The sequence below is a fragment of the Bubalus kerabau genome, chromosome 5, assembly GCF_029407905.1.
Source record: "Bubalus kerabau isolate K-KA32 ecotype Philippines breed swamp buffalo chromosome 5, PCC_UOA_SB_1v2, whole genome shotgun sequence".
In the NCBI taxonomy this organism is placed as follows: domain Eukaryota; kingdom Metazoa; phylum Chordata; class Mammalia; order Artiodactyla; family Bovidae; genus Bubalus; species Bubalus kerabau.
This window is the reverse complement of record NC_073628.1, coordinates 28,029,223-28,045,100: the sequence shown is the minus strand read 5'-3', so window position 1 is coordinate 28,045,100 and position 15,878 is coordinate 28,029,223. Positions and strand designations below refer to the sequence as shown.

Sequence of the window (15,878 nt, the reverse complement as noted above, 5' to 3'; positions counted from 1 at the left end):
ACAGTATGTAACTCCCTTGCTAACACTAGTTAGGGGGCACTCTGCACCCCACTTCTGATGTCTGTGTCAGAAGCTTTCTCTGTCCCTTTTTATACTTTAATAAAACTCTGCTACACAGAAGCTCTTGAGTGATCAAGCCTGGTCCCTGGTCTTGAAGTTAAATCTTCTTCGGAGGTCACAAATCCGATGCCATTCACCGTAAGCTGCCACCATCACGCCTCATCTCACCCTTCTTTGACTTGGTTTACCTTTCATACACAGTTCACTTTGTGTGACATATATTTATTCAGTAAATGTTACTGAATGCAGTGTTCCAGAGAATAATAAGGAGAGATAAGAAAGCCTTCTTAAGTGAACAATGTAAAAAAAAAGAAAACAATAGAATGGTAAAGACTAGAGATCTCTTCAAGAAAGCTGGAGATACCAAGGGAATATTTCATGCAAAGATGGGCACAATAAAGGACAGGAATGGCAAGACCTAACATAAGCAGAACTATACAAAAAAGGTCTTTATGACCCAGATGACCATGGTGGTGTGATCACTCACCTAGAGCCAGACATCCTGGAGTATGAAGTCAAGTGGGCCTTAGGAAGTATTACTATGAATAAAGCTAGTGGAGGTGATGGAATTTTAGCTGAGCTATTTCAAACCCTACATGATGATGCTGTTAAAGTGCTGCACACACATGTCAGCAAATTCAGAAAACTCAGCAGTGGCCACAGGATTGGAGAAAGTCAGTTTTGTTTCCAATCTCAAAGGAGGCCAAGGCCAAAGAATGTTCAAACTACTGTACAACTGTGCTCATTTTACATGCTAGCAAGATAATGCTCAAAATCCTTCAAGCCAGGCTTCAACAGTACGTGAACCAAGCACTTCCAGATGTACAAGCTGGATGTAGAAAAGGCAGAAGAACCAGAGATCAAATTGCCAACATTCACTGAATCACAGAGAAAGCAAGGGAATTCCAGAAAAAAATCTACTTCTGCTTCATTGACTAGGCTAAAGCCTTTCGTTGTTTGGATTGCCACAGACTGCAAAACTCTTATAGAGATGGGAATACTAGACAACCTTACCTGCCTTCTGAGAAACCTGTATGCAGGTCAAGAAGCAGTAGTTAGAACTGGACATGGAACAATGGATTGGTTCAAAATTGGGAAAGGAGTACGTCCAGGCTGTATACTGTCACCCTGCTTATTTAACTAATATGCAGGACATCATGATAAATGCCAGGCTCGATGAATCACAAGCGAGAAGCAGGATTGCCAGGAGAAATAGCAACAACCTCAGATATGCAGATGATACTGGCTCTAGTGACAAAAAGGGAAGAGGAACGAAAGGACCTCTTGATAAGGGTGAAAGGAAAGTGAAAAATATAGCTTTGAACTCAACATTCAAAAAACCAAGATCATGGCATCCAGTCCCATCACTTGATGGCAAATAAAAGGGAGAAAAGAGGAAACAGTGACAGATTTTGTCTTCTTGGGCTCCAAAATCACTGCAGACGGTGACTGTAGCTATGAAACAAAAAGATACTTGCTCCTTGGAAGGAAAGCTATGACAAACGTAGACAGCATATTAAAAGCAGAGACATTATTTTGCCAACAAAGGTCTGTATAGTTAAAGCTATGGTTTTTCCAGTAGTCACGTACAGATGTGAGAGCTGGACAATAAAAAAGGCTGAGTGCCAAAGAGTTGATCCTTTGAACTGTGTTGCTGGAGAAGACTCTTGAGAGTCCCTTGGACTGCAAGGGGGTCAAACCAGTCAATCCTAAAGGAAATCAGTCCTGAATAGTCATTGGAAGGACTGATGCTGAAGCTGAAGCTCCAATAATTTGGTCATCTGATGAGAAGAGCCATTGGAAAAGACCCTGGTACTGAGAAAGACTGAGGGTAGGAGGAGAAGTAGGGGGTGGCAGAAGATGCGATGGTTGGATGGCATCACTGACTCAACGGACAAGAGTTTAAGCAAACTCCGGGAGATGGTGAAGGACAGGGAAGTCTGATGTGCTGCAGTCCATGGGGTGGCAAAGAGTTGGACACAACTGAGCAACTGAACAACTCCTTTGATTGCTGTGGTGCCCAAAATCTTTTCCTGGAAGGAAAGTCTGCCTTAAAGTAAGATCAAGGGATCACATCAACATATTATCATTAATTAAGCACCTACTATGCTGCAGTCCATGGGGTCTTGAAGAGTCAGACACAACTTAGCGACTGAACAAGAAAATATTACTGGGCAGTATCTCTAGGCAAAGTATCCCTGGGAATACAATAAACGTGACAGATGCCTCTCTTCATTCATTAACCTTATTCATATACTGAATGAAATTCACTCATTAATCTCAGGGAAGATGACTCTAAGGCTATTGTAATACAGTATGATTAAGCTTGTATTAAAAACAACAAGCATTAATTGAATGATTATCAGGAGCCAGATACGAAGTATATTACATACATTAACTCATTTAACCCCTATAACAATTAGATGAAGTTAGTAACATTCTCACCCCTATTAAATAGATAAGGAAAATGAGGCACAGAGAAGGCAAATAACTTGTCCAAGGTGACCAACTAGTAGGTAGGAGAGCTGGGCTCTGAACCTAGACAGCATGGCTTCAGAGCTGGTGCTTTTTCCATTATGTTTGTACCTAAAGAAGCTCTAGGCACACAGGGTCAGGGGACAGAGCGTTTCAATCTGGTTCAGGTGGTAACTTTGCTGAGTATGGTAGTTTGGGAAGGTAGGTATATCCAGAATAAATGCTTTAGGCTTTAAGAAATGCCCAGTGAACAGTGTCTTAAACAAAGAGGAGGTTATTTTTCAACATAACAAAATGTCTGGCAGTAAGGGGTTTCTGACATTGATGCGGAAGCTCTATGAAGTCTGGGTTCTAGTCACCTTCCCTTTCCTTTCTCCCACTGGTCAACAGCAGGTCCAGTTTCCAGGGAAGAAAACTAAGAGAGCATGGAGTTGAGAGTTTTGACTGACATACCTTCCTCTTAGCAGGAAAGGAAAATCTTTCCATGTGTTCCATAGTGACTTCCTCTAATAAACATTGAGAATTAGCCAGAACTAGGTTACATGCCCACCCCTAGACCAGGGCTAAGGCTCATCTTCAAGGGGTCTTCAGGATTCTGTAGGCAAAAATCAAAGAATTTTGAGTAGGCAACCAACAAAGTCTGCCAGAGGGAATCCAACATGCAAAAACTTGACAGAAAAGCAGAGCGTGGCAAAAATGAGAGGTGGGAAGAGGCTCAGTATCTGGAGGCGAGCTTGACAGTGGGCAAGAGGTGAGTCTGGAAAGGTGAGAGCCCAGAGCATGAGGGACCACGTGTGCCATCCTATGGAGCTTACCCTTTGTCCTGTAGACAAAGGAGAATCAATAACCGATTTTAGACAGGGCCACGACCCCAGATGACTTGTTTAGAAAGATAATTCTGGGATCTCAGTGAAGATTAATGGAGGGGAAGAAGGAAGATGAGAGGCAGGGAAACTAGTTCAGAAGATGCTGCAGCGGTTCAGAAGAGCGACGGCGTCCTGTGCTCTTGCAGGGGCATGGTGGTGGAGAGAGGTGGACTGCCGTGGTTAGGAAGTAGAATCAAAGATGACGACTGGATTTGGGAATGAGGGCCCAAGCAGCATGATGAGAGCTACTGATGAATACTGCCCCATTTCCACCAGTGAAAACAGCAGTCATGAAAAGACGAGATTGCTGAAACCAAGCCTGAGGATGCAAGTCCAGGATCGTGAGTTGGCAGTCACCACAGAAGGAAATCCAAAAAGTCCATTCATTTTTGTAAATCTGAATTTTATTTCTGTTACCCATACACACAGCTCACATCGAGTATTTTCACCAGGTTTACAATAAGAAGCCTCAAGCCTTTGTCCCAACTCACCCCACTGCCTTCAAAAGAACACATTAGCTTCTCTAATGATATCACTTTTTATTCTTGAATACATCTGGTCCTTCTGGTCCAGTGTGGAGTGGTTATTCTCTCAGTCTGTGGATCAGTTAGCTGTTTCTACATACTAAATCATCCTGACATTTAGTGGTTAAAAACAATAATCATTTGTTTAGCTCACAATTCTGCAGGTTGGATTTAGGCCTGAATTCAGCTGGATGGTCCTCCTGATCTCAGAAGGAGCTGAACTCCTTCAGGCATCCGTAGTTAACTGCAACTCTGCCCGGGGAAAGGCTGGGTAGCTGGCTATTGGATGGCATGCCTCATGGTCTCTTATCCTCCAGTAGGTTAGGCAAGACTTCATGGAGGAAATAAGGATCCAAGAGAGAGAAAGGAAATATGCACGCCTTCTCGAGCGCAGGATTGCTCCTGGCTCACCACAACTCCTATCACATTTCATTGGCCAAACAAGTCACATGATCAGAATCAAGAACAGAAATAGATGCCCCATCTTGATGGAAGAATCTGAAAAGCCACTCTGCAAAGGATACAGGAAGGTCATGAACTGGGGCGCTCAACTCAAGCAACCCACCAGTCTGATGCATAGCTATTGCCCTGGAATCTCCTGTCACTATTATCCTTGGAGTTCTTATTTTTTATTGTTGGATCCCCCGTATATCAGTCAGGCTTCAGAAGCCATACCAGTTATTTTATCTGTGTGTATGGGACATGAAGGAGGTGGCTTAGCCAGGGCTGGTATCTCTAAAGGGCCATAGTAAGGTTGCTTCTGCAAGTGTTGGGAAAGCTGCAAACTGGACTCAACTGTCACGACAGGAAGGAACTGGTTCTGCCGGGGTGAGGCCAGTGTGATTCTCTCAGGAACTACAAGCACACAGGAAGCAAACAGGAAGGAGCAAGTTCCTTCTTCCTTCTCCAGTCTCCCTCTAGTAACCGCTCCCCATTAGTGAGCTTAACAGGGGGCTAGCTGGCCAAGGCAAAGAGGTTTTTAGAGCCTTGGCTTCAGCATCACACAACACAGTATAGACACATGGGGTTGAAACTAAGGGTCAGTAAGCTGATAACTGGCACACCTGTTCTCAGATTTCTAGGTCTTCCTCATTTCTTGTAACTCTGTAAGGAAGAAGGCATGTAAGGTATATTTCCTCACATCTTTAATGTCTAAAATATGCTTAGTCTATATCACAATTCTGGTTTGGCTGAGTATGGCACTCCAGTGTGCAAATTATTTCCACTCTTATTTTGAAGGCATTGCTCCATTATCATCTAGCATCTCCTGTGGCCACTAAGTCTGATGCCATGTGGGTTTCTGAACTTTTGTATGTCACCTGTTTTCCTTCTTGTCTCTTGGATCTTTTCTCTGTGGAAGCTTTCAGGATTTTCTCTTTATCCTATCCCTGGTATCCTAATACCCTGGTATCCACTTCACAATGATTTGCCTTAGTTCTGTTCGGTTTTTGTTTTTTTTTTTTTTGTTGTTGTTGTTGTTTTTAATTCATCTGCAAAGTGCACTAGGTTTTTTCCAACTCATTTCCTTAAGTTCTGGAAATTTTTATTGAAATGTATTCAAGTCTTTGATAACCTCTTCACCTCCTTTTTTCTCTGTCTTCTTGTTCTTTGGAATTACTATTAATCAGTTGTTGCTGCTGCTGCTGCTGCTAAATCGCTTCAGTCGTGTCTGACTCTGTGCGACCCCATAGACAGCAGCCCACCAGGCTCCACCGTCCCTGGGATTCTCCAGGCAAGAACACTGGAGTGGGTTGCCATTTCCTTCTCCAATGCATGAAAGTGAAAAGTGAAAGTGAAGTCGCTCAGTTGTGTCCGACTCTAGCGACCCCATGGACTGCAGCCCACCAGGCTCCTCTGTCCATGGGATTTTCCAGGCAAGAGTACTGGAGTGGGGTGCCATTGCCTTCTCCATTAATCAGTTGTGGAATCATCTAATTTTTTCAGTGTCATCTGGCTTATCTCCCTGTTTTCAGTATGGTGCCCCTACCTTTAGCAATGCCTGATATCCCAATATAAGAATCTTTCCATTTTTACCTCTCCAGACTATCCCTCAATCCTGGGATATGGAAGAGTATTCAGTTGATCGTGTCGGGGCAGCAATAAAGAAGGTCAAGGCACTACCTCTTACACAGACTTTCAGCTTATTCTTCTGTTTTTAGTCACACTTGCACTCTGAATTTCAGATGCATTTGGTGCCTTCAATTTCTGAGTCTTTAGGATTTTATAGAATGAACCAGTCAGGCTTTGGTTTCCATTTTCTCTGATCTGCTAAGTTGGTCTTTCTTGCCCAACTTTTTTCCGCTTTTCATCTCTTTTAATCTAGCTTTGACTGTCAGAAACACTGGGTAGCATCACCATTAAAAAGAGACAAGAGACATGATATCTCAATTGGGGAAGATGGTATATGTGGTTCATAGCTTGTGGTAGACGGTTGCAGTAATGAACCAGAGTATCTGTGACCTTGTGTAGATCCCTCCCATATCGAGTCTGGGCTTGTTCCCTGAATCTGTGACTTGCTAATGGGATATTAGCAAATGTGAGGCACACAGAGGCTAGTATACCAAGTTTTATCCTCTGGTGAACTGGGTGGAGAAGCAAAAGCCAGCATCCTGGATGGTGAGACCACATGGAGGGAGAAGTCAAATCATCCCAGCAGAGCCCAGCACTCAGTCATACCAGCTCCCAGCTGACTGCAAATGAGTGAGCTAGTTAATTCCAACAGAAGATCCACTTACCTGAGCCTAGCCCAAATCACTGACTCACACATTTGTGAGCAAATAAAATGATACTTATTTTAAACCATTAAGTTTTGGGGTGGTTTGTTACAGACGTGATACTGAATCAGAGGTGTTACACTGAGGTTCTCTTTGGGTCCCTTTGCATTTGTAGGCTTCACATATCAAGGCTGTGCTGCTTTTGTTCTATGGGTCCTTGCAGGTTAAGCCTTTTTTTAGCTCTGTAATACCACTTTAGTGTGGTTTGCTAAAGGAGTGGGCTTCTCCGATAGCTCAGTTGGTAAAGAATCCACCTGCAATGCAGAAGACCCCAGTTCATTTCCTGGGCTGGGAAGATCCCCTGGAGAAGGGATTACTCATATATGTAAATTATACCACATTTAATTGGAAGTCTCCACTCTTACTTCATCAGCACAACAGGTTATATTTATTGAGCATCTAGTAGGTATCAGCAGCAACGGGCACTTGTAATGTGACTCTCACTTAATCTTTACAATAACATTCATTCGTCTCTGGTTTCTTCCTTAAACTGTTATGACCATGTCTCAAAATTAAGTAACTTGCTGGAAGTCAACAATTAGAAAGAAGCATTGTTAGGATTTGTGCCCTCAGCTGAGTGTTGACAGAACTCCAATAGTTGCAGTGAACTCTGTTGATCTAGGAAATACACACTAGCAATGCACAGAGTGGGATGAACAGAAGACCCATCACTGAGTAGACCTGACCCACAGCTCATTAGACATCCTGGCTTCCCTGGTAGCTCAGTTGGTAAAGAATGTGCCTGCAGTGCAGGAGACCTGGGTTCAATTCCTGGGTAGGGAAGATTCCCCAGAGAAGGAAATGGCAACCTACTCCAGTATTCTTGCCTGGAGAATCCCATGGACATATAAGACCCATCGTTGAGTAGACCTGACCCATAGCCAACTAGATATAAGAGATGATAGTAACAATGTCTGTGATTCCAGCTCCTACAGATCTGCCTTTAACCCCATGATTGCTCAGGGACAGCACAACCAACAAAATGTAACGACAGAGGCATGGACATCTTAATTGGGGAAGATGGGGGAATTTGCTTCTAAGGGGCTTTCTTGGGTCTTTCTCTGTTCTCCTCGGCATGTTCAGATGAGGCCCTCTGAGCACCACTGTCAGCACTGCTTGCGGGCTGTCCTTATTGGGGGAAGATTGGTTGGTGATACTTACGGGGCATTTTCCCAGGGTAAATGGTAGTTTCCGATCGAGCTCCTCAGTGGTGGGTGGGGAGCTAAGCCCTGTGAGGCTCAATATGGTTAATAGCTGTCGAATGGTTAAAACCCCAGTCGTTGCCTGGGAAGTATTCCCAGAAGGCCGCCAAAATGCCTTCAGTGCTCCATGTAAGGGAAATTAAGTGCCGAGAAAAGAGTGTTCAATTTAGACCCATCTGGTTTGTGTTGTTTCTTTTCCTTCTTTTTCTCCAGGAAAGAGACCTATTCAAAGATACTTGTGATCACTCTAATCTGCTAGGAAGCTAGGGTATTGCCAGCCCAGCAAAATGAAGAGCAGGGAGAGAAACTGCTCTGATTCCAGATTAGCAAGGAGACCTCTCTGAGGTGTAGGGATGGGGTTTGAGCAGTGGGCAGTATCAAGCCTTGCTCACCACTCTAACTTACTATCTAGCACCAGGTCTGGTCACATAATAGGAACTCCTAGGGGTTGATGTGGACTTCTGTAAGGGCATTTTTCAGTGTCACAGTGATTAGAGGCTGCTTCTGGAATTTAGTGGGCAGGGCACAAGAATGTTAGATATCCTACAGTGTCCAGGAAAGTCCCTCACAGTGAAGAATTATCCCATACCCAACACAGCTGTCATAGGTGCTACTGGACACAGGGAGCTGAAGAACTTGTTCACAGTTATCTGACTCTGGAATGTAGCTCTGCTTTAAATATGAACGCAGGACTTCCCTCTCCCAATGCAGGGGACACGGGTTTGATCCCTGGTCTGGGAAGATTCCACATGCTGCCGGGCAACTAAGCCCATGTGCCACAACTACTGAGCCCACGCCCTAAAGCTCACCAACTACCGAAGCCCAAGCACCCTAGCGCCTGTGCACCGCCAGAAGCCACCGCAGTGAGAAGCCTGTGCACCACAAGGGAGCAGCCTCGGCTCGCCACAACCAGAGGAAACTTGAGCGCGGCAACAGAGACCCAGCACAGCCGAAAACCAACAAAAATAACCGCTGGGATTTAAAAATGAATCCATCTTTGAAAAATTAGGAACACAATTCATTTTTTCACAACCTGTATACACTGAATTTTTAAAAAACGGAATTGCCATGTAAATCAAGGATAAAGTACACTTACAGTATGTAAATCATAACTATTTTTCTTTCTAATTGAAATCTAGTTTCAATTAGAAAGAAAAATTAGAGAAACACAAAGACTACATACTGTATGATTCTATGTGAAACTCTAAAAAATAAAAGAGAAGACTTCACTCATTTTACATACTATAAAATCCACTCATTTTTAAAGAGTTAACAATTCAGGCAAGTTTTTAATCAATCCAGTGATTTGGTAAAGTTGATAAGTTGGGCTACCATCACCAAAAGGCGATTTCAGAACATTTCCATCCTCCTAAAATGTTCTCTTTGGTCTCTTTGCAGTTAATTTTCATGCTCACCTTCAGCCCCAGGAAGTCACTGATCTGATTACTGTCTCTACGGAGTTGTCTTCTTTTTTTTCCCCCCGAGTCATCTTTTCTAAAATTTCACATAAATAGAATCATACAGTATATATGGTCTTTTGTGTTTCTCTTCTTTTACTGAGCATATTTTTTTTGAGGTTCATCCATACTGTGACATGGATCATTATATATAAATAAGGATATAATAGTGATTTTTTAAGAATTATGTACACAGGTGAGTTTCACTTCAGGATTGTAAGGAGGGTTTTATAAAGAAAGAGTTTCAGGACTGGTGATTTTAAGGACTTTGATACCTGTGAATTTTTAAATCCTGTCCTCAGAAAGGCTTAATTAGAAGGGTAACTGGTAATCCAGATTTGAAGCAAACAACAAATCTAAGCAATTGTCTTGCACCAGTTGCTTTGATCATCAGACTGTGGCCTAGATTCAGATTCAGGCCAGAGTAAGAGAAACTGAGAGGGGTAAGCAAACCCATGAGAACCATCATGAAACTTACAGAAAGAGCTTCAGATTCTATAACTCAACCTGGGTTTCAGCGTGAATAACAGCTCAGACAGGCTGGTGCAAGAAGTCCAACCCTGAGAGACCCCTGTGGGGGGGTCTATATTCCACACATCAGAAAGGGAGGGCTGGAAGAGGAGTGGGATTGGGGGATGGACCAGCCCCATACCCAGGTCTGGGGGCTTCAAGGAGGCCTGGTAATTAGATGCCTCTTCAGTCAGACATTCTGCAGTCATTTAGAGAAGAGTCTGAGCAGGAGACCCAGGTTTGATCCCTGGGTGGGGACGATCTCCAGGAGAAGGAAATGACCATCCACTCCAGTATTCTTGCCTGAAAAAGAAGCCCGGTGGGCTATATTCCATGAGGTTGCAAAGAGTCGGACATGACTTAGCAACAAAACCACTAACACTGAGCCATGTGGGGGATGGCTGAGATGGAGAACGCGGAGAGCAGAGCTGTGTCCCCTTCCTTCCTCAAGCAGCCCCGGCTCAGGCTTGCGTCTCCTCCAGTTAACCTGACCCACCTTTCCAGCCCAGAAGGCAACACTTATCTGCTGTTACTCTGGAAATGGTGTTAAGGTCTCCCCACCTGCACCCACTCTTGGTGATTTATCAGAGTATGCCTGTGTTCCTTTACCTCCATGGAGTCCTGGAAGAATATACAGAATGTTCTCCTTTCCCTTAGGTTTACTGCTGCTTTCTGGGCACTCCTTGTTGCAGGGACTGGAGACAGTAGATTTGCCTTTTGACCTGGCTCTGTGCCCAGTTAGGCTCTTCTCTCTCCCAGCAGCCTCGATAGTTAAAGCAGAGATGAGCATTCATTAGAACAGTAAATCTGACTCTGAGGAGATCAGGCCATGCAACAAGGTAGGTCAAGGGTAGCCCTGGAACCCTCTCTCAACCACCCCTTAAATCTGTGGTAGACAAGGAGTCCCAGGGCTGGGCTCAGCCCTTCCCAGGGGGGCCCTCACTGGAAGTGAGGTGTGTGGAGGGGCTGAAATCCAGTGCTCCAGGCTGTTTTGACATCCCAGATGACATCATCATGTAACTTCAGTTGTGGGGTTTTGGAATTTTTAGAAAACACAGACCTTGGCACTTCATTCACATAACCCGTAGGTATCTTCAAAGGAGGCATCATTCCGAAGAGACCTCTGGTACCCAGAGCAGTCCACAGAGAGCCCGTGACTGTGGCTGCACAGAGATGCGAGCGAGGATGGGGCAGGATGGCAGACTCATCTCACCTGACAGACCACCCATGGGGTGCAGACCCAGATACCTGTATGGAGCTGGCAGTTCCTGCCCAGGCTTGGGCACCAACCTTCCATATAGCCACAGCAAGCTCCAAAGCTGGACTGGAGTTAAAAGCAGACATGCAAGTCCTTTTGTGGGTTTAAGTCCTTTGTTGGGTTTAAGCTTTGGCCTGGGCCTCCTGGGTGAGCAGCAAGAGGTGGGTGGAGAGGCAACCGCCCTGCAGCCTGGGCTCTGATGCCAGGACAGCCCACGGCAAAGGCTGGCAGCACAATTCCTGTCTCCTGCTGCTCACCACATTCCCAGAGTCATTTTTCGTGTGTTTATGATGGAGGAATCACTGGCTGTGGAACAGTCACTGTGTTGCAAACAAAGCATTATGGTTGGAGGTGAGAGGCAAAACAAATAGCAGGCACTTTAAAATCTGGCTCTTGTAAGGCATCTGTAGCAAACTTCCCAGGTGTGGGGCGATTGGAGCTCCTGGAGCCCAGCAGGAAGCTGCTGGATTAAAGACATTTGCACAGGAAAGAGAACAGGCATCCTGGTTTAGATGAGCAGCGCACATTTAGCTCTGGGAAGCCTGGAGCGTGTGCCTTGCAAGCAAACAGCAGTGCCTGTCTGAGCACTGAGAAAGCTGAATGCAGGGCTTTTAAAAATGAAATGATCATACCCATTGCTTTCAAGAACTAGAGCAAGAAACGGTAAGGTTATTTTTAACTCAGTTATTTGCTCACTGCTGATGAAGCACACGCTTCCTTGCACCCAGGTGGATGTAGACAGAAAGCAGTAGAGAGAAAGCTGGGCAGGATGGAGGGAGATTAGGACCATAGGCCTTGGACCACCGGTCAAGCTGTCTGCATTTGCATCTGACCCCTCAACTTTCTATCTTTGCAATCCTCTGATATTGTTTCTGATCTGAAGCCTCAAAGGGCTTTCATGAGGATTAAATGAGATCCACAGAAAATGCTTTTGTGTGTGAGTCGCTCAGTCATGTCTGATCCTTTGCAACCCCACAGATTGTAGCCCGCCAGTCTCCTCTGTCCATCAGAGTCTCCAGGCAAGAATACTGGAGTGGGTTGCCATGCCTCCACGAGGGGATCTTCCCAACCCAGGGATTGAACCTGGGTCTCCAGCATTGCAGGCAGATTCTTTACCATAGAGCGACCAGAAAATGCTTCAGTTCAGTTCAGTCGCCCAGTCGTGTCTGACTCTTTGGGACCCCATGAACCGCAGCACGCCAGGCCTTCCTGTCCATCACCAACTCCCGGAGTCCACCCAAACCTATGGCCATTGAGTCAGTGATGCCATCCAACCATCACATCCTCTGTCGTCTGCTTCTCCTCCTGCCCTCAATCTTTCCCAGCATCAGGGTCTTTTCCAATGAGTCAGCTCCATCAAGTGGCCAAAGTATTGGACTTTCAGCTTCAACATCAGTCCTTCCAATGAACACCCAGGACTGGTCTCCTTTAGGATGGACTGGTTGGATCTCCTTGCAGTCCAAAGGACTCTCAAGAGTCTTCTCCAACACCACAGTTCAAAAGCATCAGTTCTTTGACGCTCGGCTTTTTTCACAGTCCAACTCTCACCTCCATACATGACCACTGGAAAAACCATAGCCTTGACTATATGGACCTTTGTTGGCAAAGTAACGTCTCTGCTTTTTAATATGATGTCTAGATTGGTCATAACTTTCCTTCCAAGGAGTAAGCGTCTTTTAATTTCATGGCTGCAATCACCATCTGCAGTGATTTTGGAGCCCAGAAAAATAAAGTCAGCCACTGTTTCCCCATCTGTTTGCCATGAAGTGATGGGACCAGATGCCATGATCTTAGTTTTCTGAATGTTGAGCCTCAAGCCAACTTTCTCACTCTCCTCTTTCACTTTCATCAAGAGGCTCTTTAGTTTCTCTTCACTTTCTGCCATAAAGGTGGTGTCATCTGCATATCTGAGGTTATTGATATTTCTCCCGGCAATCTTGATTCCAGCTTGTGCTTCTTCCAGCCCAGCATTTCTCATGATGTACTCTGCATATAAGTTAAATAAGCAGGGTGACGATAGACAGCCTTGACGTACTCCTTTTCCTATTTGGAACCAGTCTGTTGTTTCATGTCCAGTTCTAACTGTTGCTTCCTGACCTGCATACAGGTTTCTCAAGAGGCAGGTCAGGTGGTCTGGTATGCCCATCTCTTTCAGAATTTCCCACAGTTTATTGTGATCCACACAGTCAAAGGCTTTGGCATAGTCAATAAAGCAGAAATAGATGTTTAGACCCAGGCAAATGGCAAGTAGCCCATGAAGCATTCAGTTCAGTTCAGTTGAATTCAGTTGCTCAGTTGAGTTCAGTCGCTCAGTCGTGTCCGACTCTTTGCGACCCCATGAAGCGCAGCACGCCAGGCCTCCCTGTCCATCACAAACTCCCGGAGTTCACCCAGACTCACGTCCATCGAGTCAGTGATGCCATCCAGCCATCTCATCCTCTGTCGTCCCCTTCTCCTCCTGCCCCCAATCCCTCCCAGCATCAGAGTCTTTTCCAATGAGTCAACTCTTTGCATGAGGTGGCCAAAGTACTGGAGTTTCAGCTTTAGCATCATTCCTTCCAAAGAAATCCCAGGGCTGATCTCCTTCAGAATGGACTGGTTGGATCTCCTTGCAGTCCAAGGGACTCTCAAGAGTCTTCTCCAACACCACAGTTCAAAAGCATCAATTCTTCAGCACTCAGCCTTCTTCACAGTCCAACTCTCACATCCATACATGACCACAGGAAAAACCATAGCCTTGACTAGATGAACCTTTGTTGGCAAAGTAATGTCTCTGGTTTTGAATATGCTATCTAGGTTGGTCATAACTTCCCTTGCAAGGAGTAAGCGTCTTATAATTTCATGGCTGTAGTCACCATCTGCAGTGATTTTGGAGCCCCAAAAAATAAAGTCTGACACTGTTTCCACATCTATTTCCCATGAAGTGATGGGACCAGATGCCATGATCTTCGTTTTCTGAATGTTGAGCTTTAAGCCAGCTTTTTGACTCTCCACTTTCACTTTCATCAAGAGGCTTTTGAGTTCCTCTTCACTTTCTGCCATAAGGGTGGTGTCATCTGCATATCTGAGGTTATTGATATTTTTCCCAGCAATCTTGATTCCAGCTTGTGTTTCTTCCAGTCCAGGGTTTCTCATGATATACTCTGCATATAAGTTAAATAAGCAGGGTGACAATATACAGCCTTGACGTACTCCTTTTCCTATTTGGAACCAGTCTGTTGTTCCATGTCCAGTTTTAACTGTTGCTTCCTGACCTGCATACAGATTTCTCAAGAGGCAGGTCAGGTGGTCTGGTATTCCCATCTCTTTCAAAATTTTCCACAGTTTATTGTGATCCACACAGTCAAAGGCTTTGGCATAGTCAATAAAGCAGAAATAGATGTTTTTCTGGAACTCTCTTGTTTTTTCCATGATCCAGTGGATGTTGGCAATTTGATCTCTGGTTCCTCTGCCTTTTCTAAAACCAGCTTGAACATCAGGAAGTTCACAGTTCACGTATTGCTGAAGCCTGGCTTGGAGAATTTTGTGCATTACTTTACTAGCATGTGAGATGAGTGCAACTATGCGGTAGTTTGAGCATTCTTTGGCATAGTCAATAAAGCATTCCAATCCCCTTTATTTGGGATTGGAATGAAAACTGACCTTTTCCAGTCCTGTGGCCACTGCTGAGTTTTCCAAATTTGCTGGCATATTGAGTGCAGCACTTTCACAGCATCATTTTTCTGGATTTGAAAGAGCTCAACTGGAATTCCATCACCTCCACTAGCTTTGTTCATAGTGATGCTTCCTAAGGCCCACTTGACTTCACATCCTAGGATGTCTGACTCTAGGTAAGTGATCACATCATCGTGATTATCTGGGTCATGAAGCTCTTTTTTGTACAGTTTTTCTGTGTATTCTTGCCACCTCTTCTTAATATCTTCTGCTTCTGTTAGGTCCATACTATTTCTGTCCTTTATCGAGCCTATCTTTGCATGAAATGTCCCCTTGGTATCTCTAATTTTCTTGAAGAGATCTCTAGTCTTTCCCATTCTGTTGTTTTCCTCTATTTTTTTGCATTGAACTCTGAGGAAGGCTTTCTTATCTCTTCTTGCTATTCTTTGGAACTCTGCATTCAGATGTTTATATCTTTCCTTTTCTCCTTTGCTTTTCGCTTCTCTTCTTTTCACAGCTATTTGTAAGGCCTCCCTAGACAGCAATTTTGCTATTTTTGCATTTCTTTTCCATGGGAATGGTCTTGATCCCCGTCTCCTGTACAATGTCACGAACCTCTGTCCATAGTTCATCAGGCACTCTATCTATCAGATCTAGGCCCTTAAATCTATTTCTCACTTCCACTGTATAATCATAAAGGATTTGATTTAGGTCATACCTGAATGGTCTAGTCACCATGAAGCATTGGTGACTGCCAATCACGTGACCACTAATTTGTATACTTGGCAGCTAGCTTGTGAATTATCTAATGCTTACAGAGGTGGCATCCTGTCATGTACGCAGGTGAAGTTACCCACCCCTTCTCCCTTCTTGATGCACTCACATGGCCAGGGTCATTCTTTTCCAGTAGGGCCTGGCTCCATTCTAAGATGTGCTTCTCATCCAGAAAATGTTAAATTGGGCAAGATCCAAACGAATCATCATGTCCAGACCATTTGGTTTTTTAAATGTACAATTCAGTGGTTTTTAGTATATTTTCAGAGTTGATCAACTATTACCATAATCTAATTTTGAAACATTTTCATCACACCACCCCAC

At 44.4% G+C, this 15,878-nt stretch overlaps 1 long non-coding RNA gene across 2 annotated transcripts; it reads right to left on the bottom strand.

The window, feature by feature from the left end:
* Positions 1-7,032: 7,032 nt before the first annotated feature.
* On the bottom strand, positions 7,033-12,532 carry LOC129652594 (uncharacterized). 2 transcript variants are annotated; one of them, XR_008714597.1, is made up of 3 exons: positions 10,929-12,532; positions 10,478-10,631; positions 7,033-10,171 (listed from the first exon to the last, which is right to left on the bottom strand). It is a non-coding gene; the product is annotated as an uncharacterized LOC129652594 (long non-coding RNA). The 2 variants fall into 2 exon arrangements; XR_008714598.1 differs by having other exon boundaries at positions 11,117-12,532.
* Between the last annotated feature and the right edge of the window lie 3,346 nt (positions 12,533-15,878).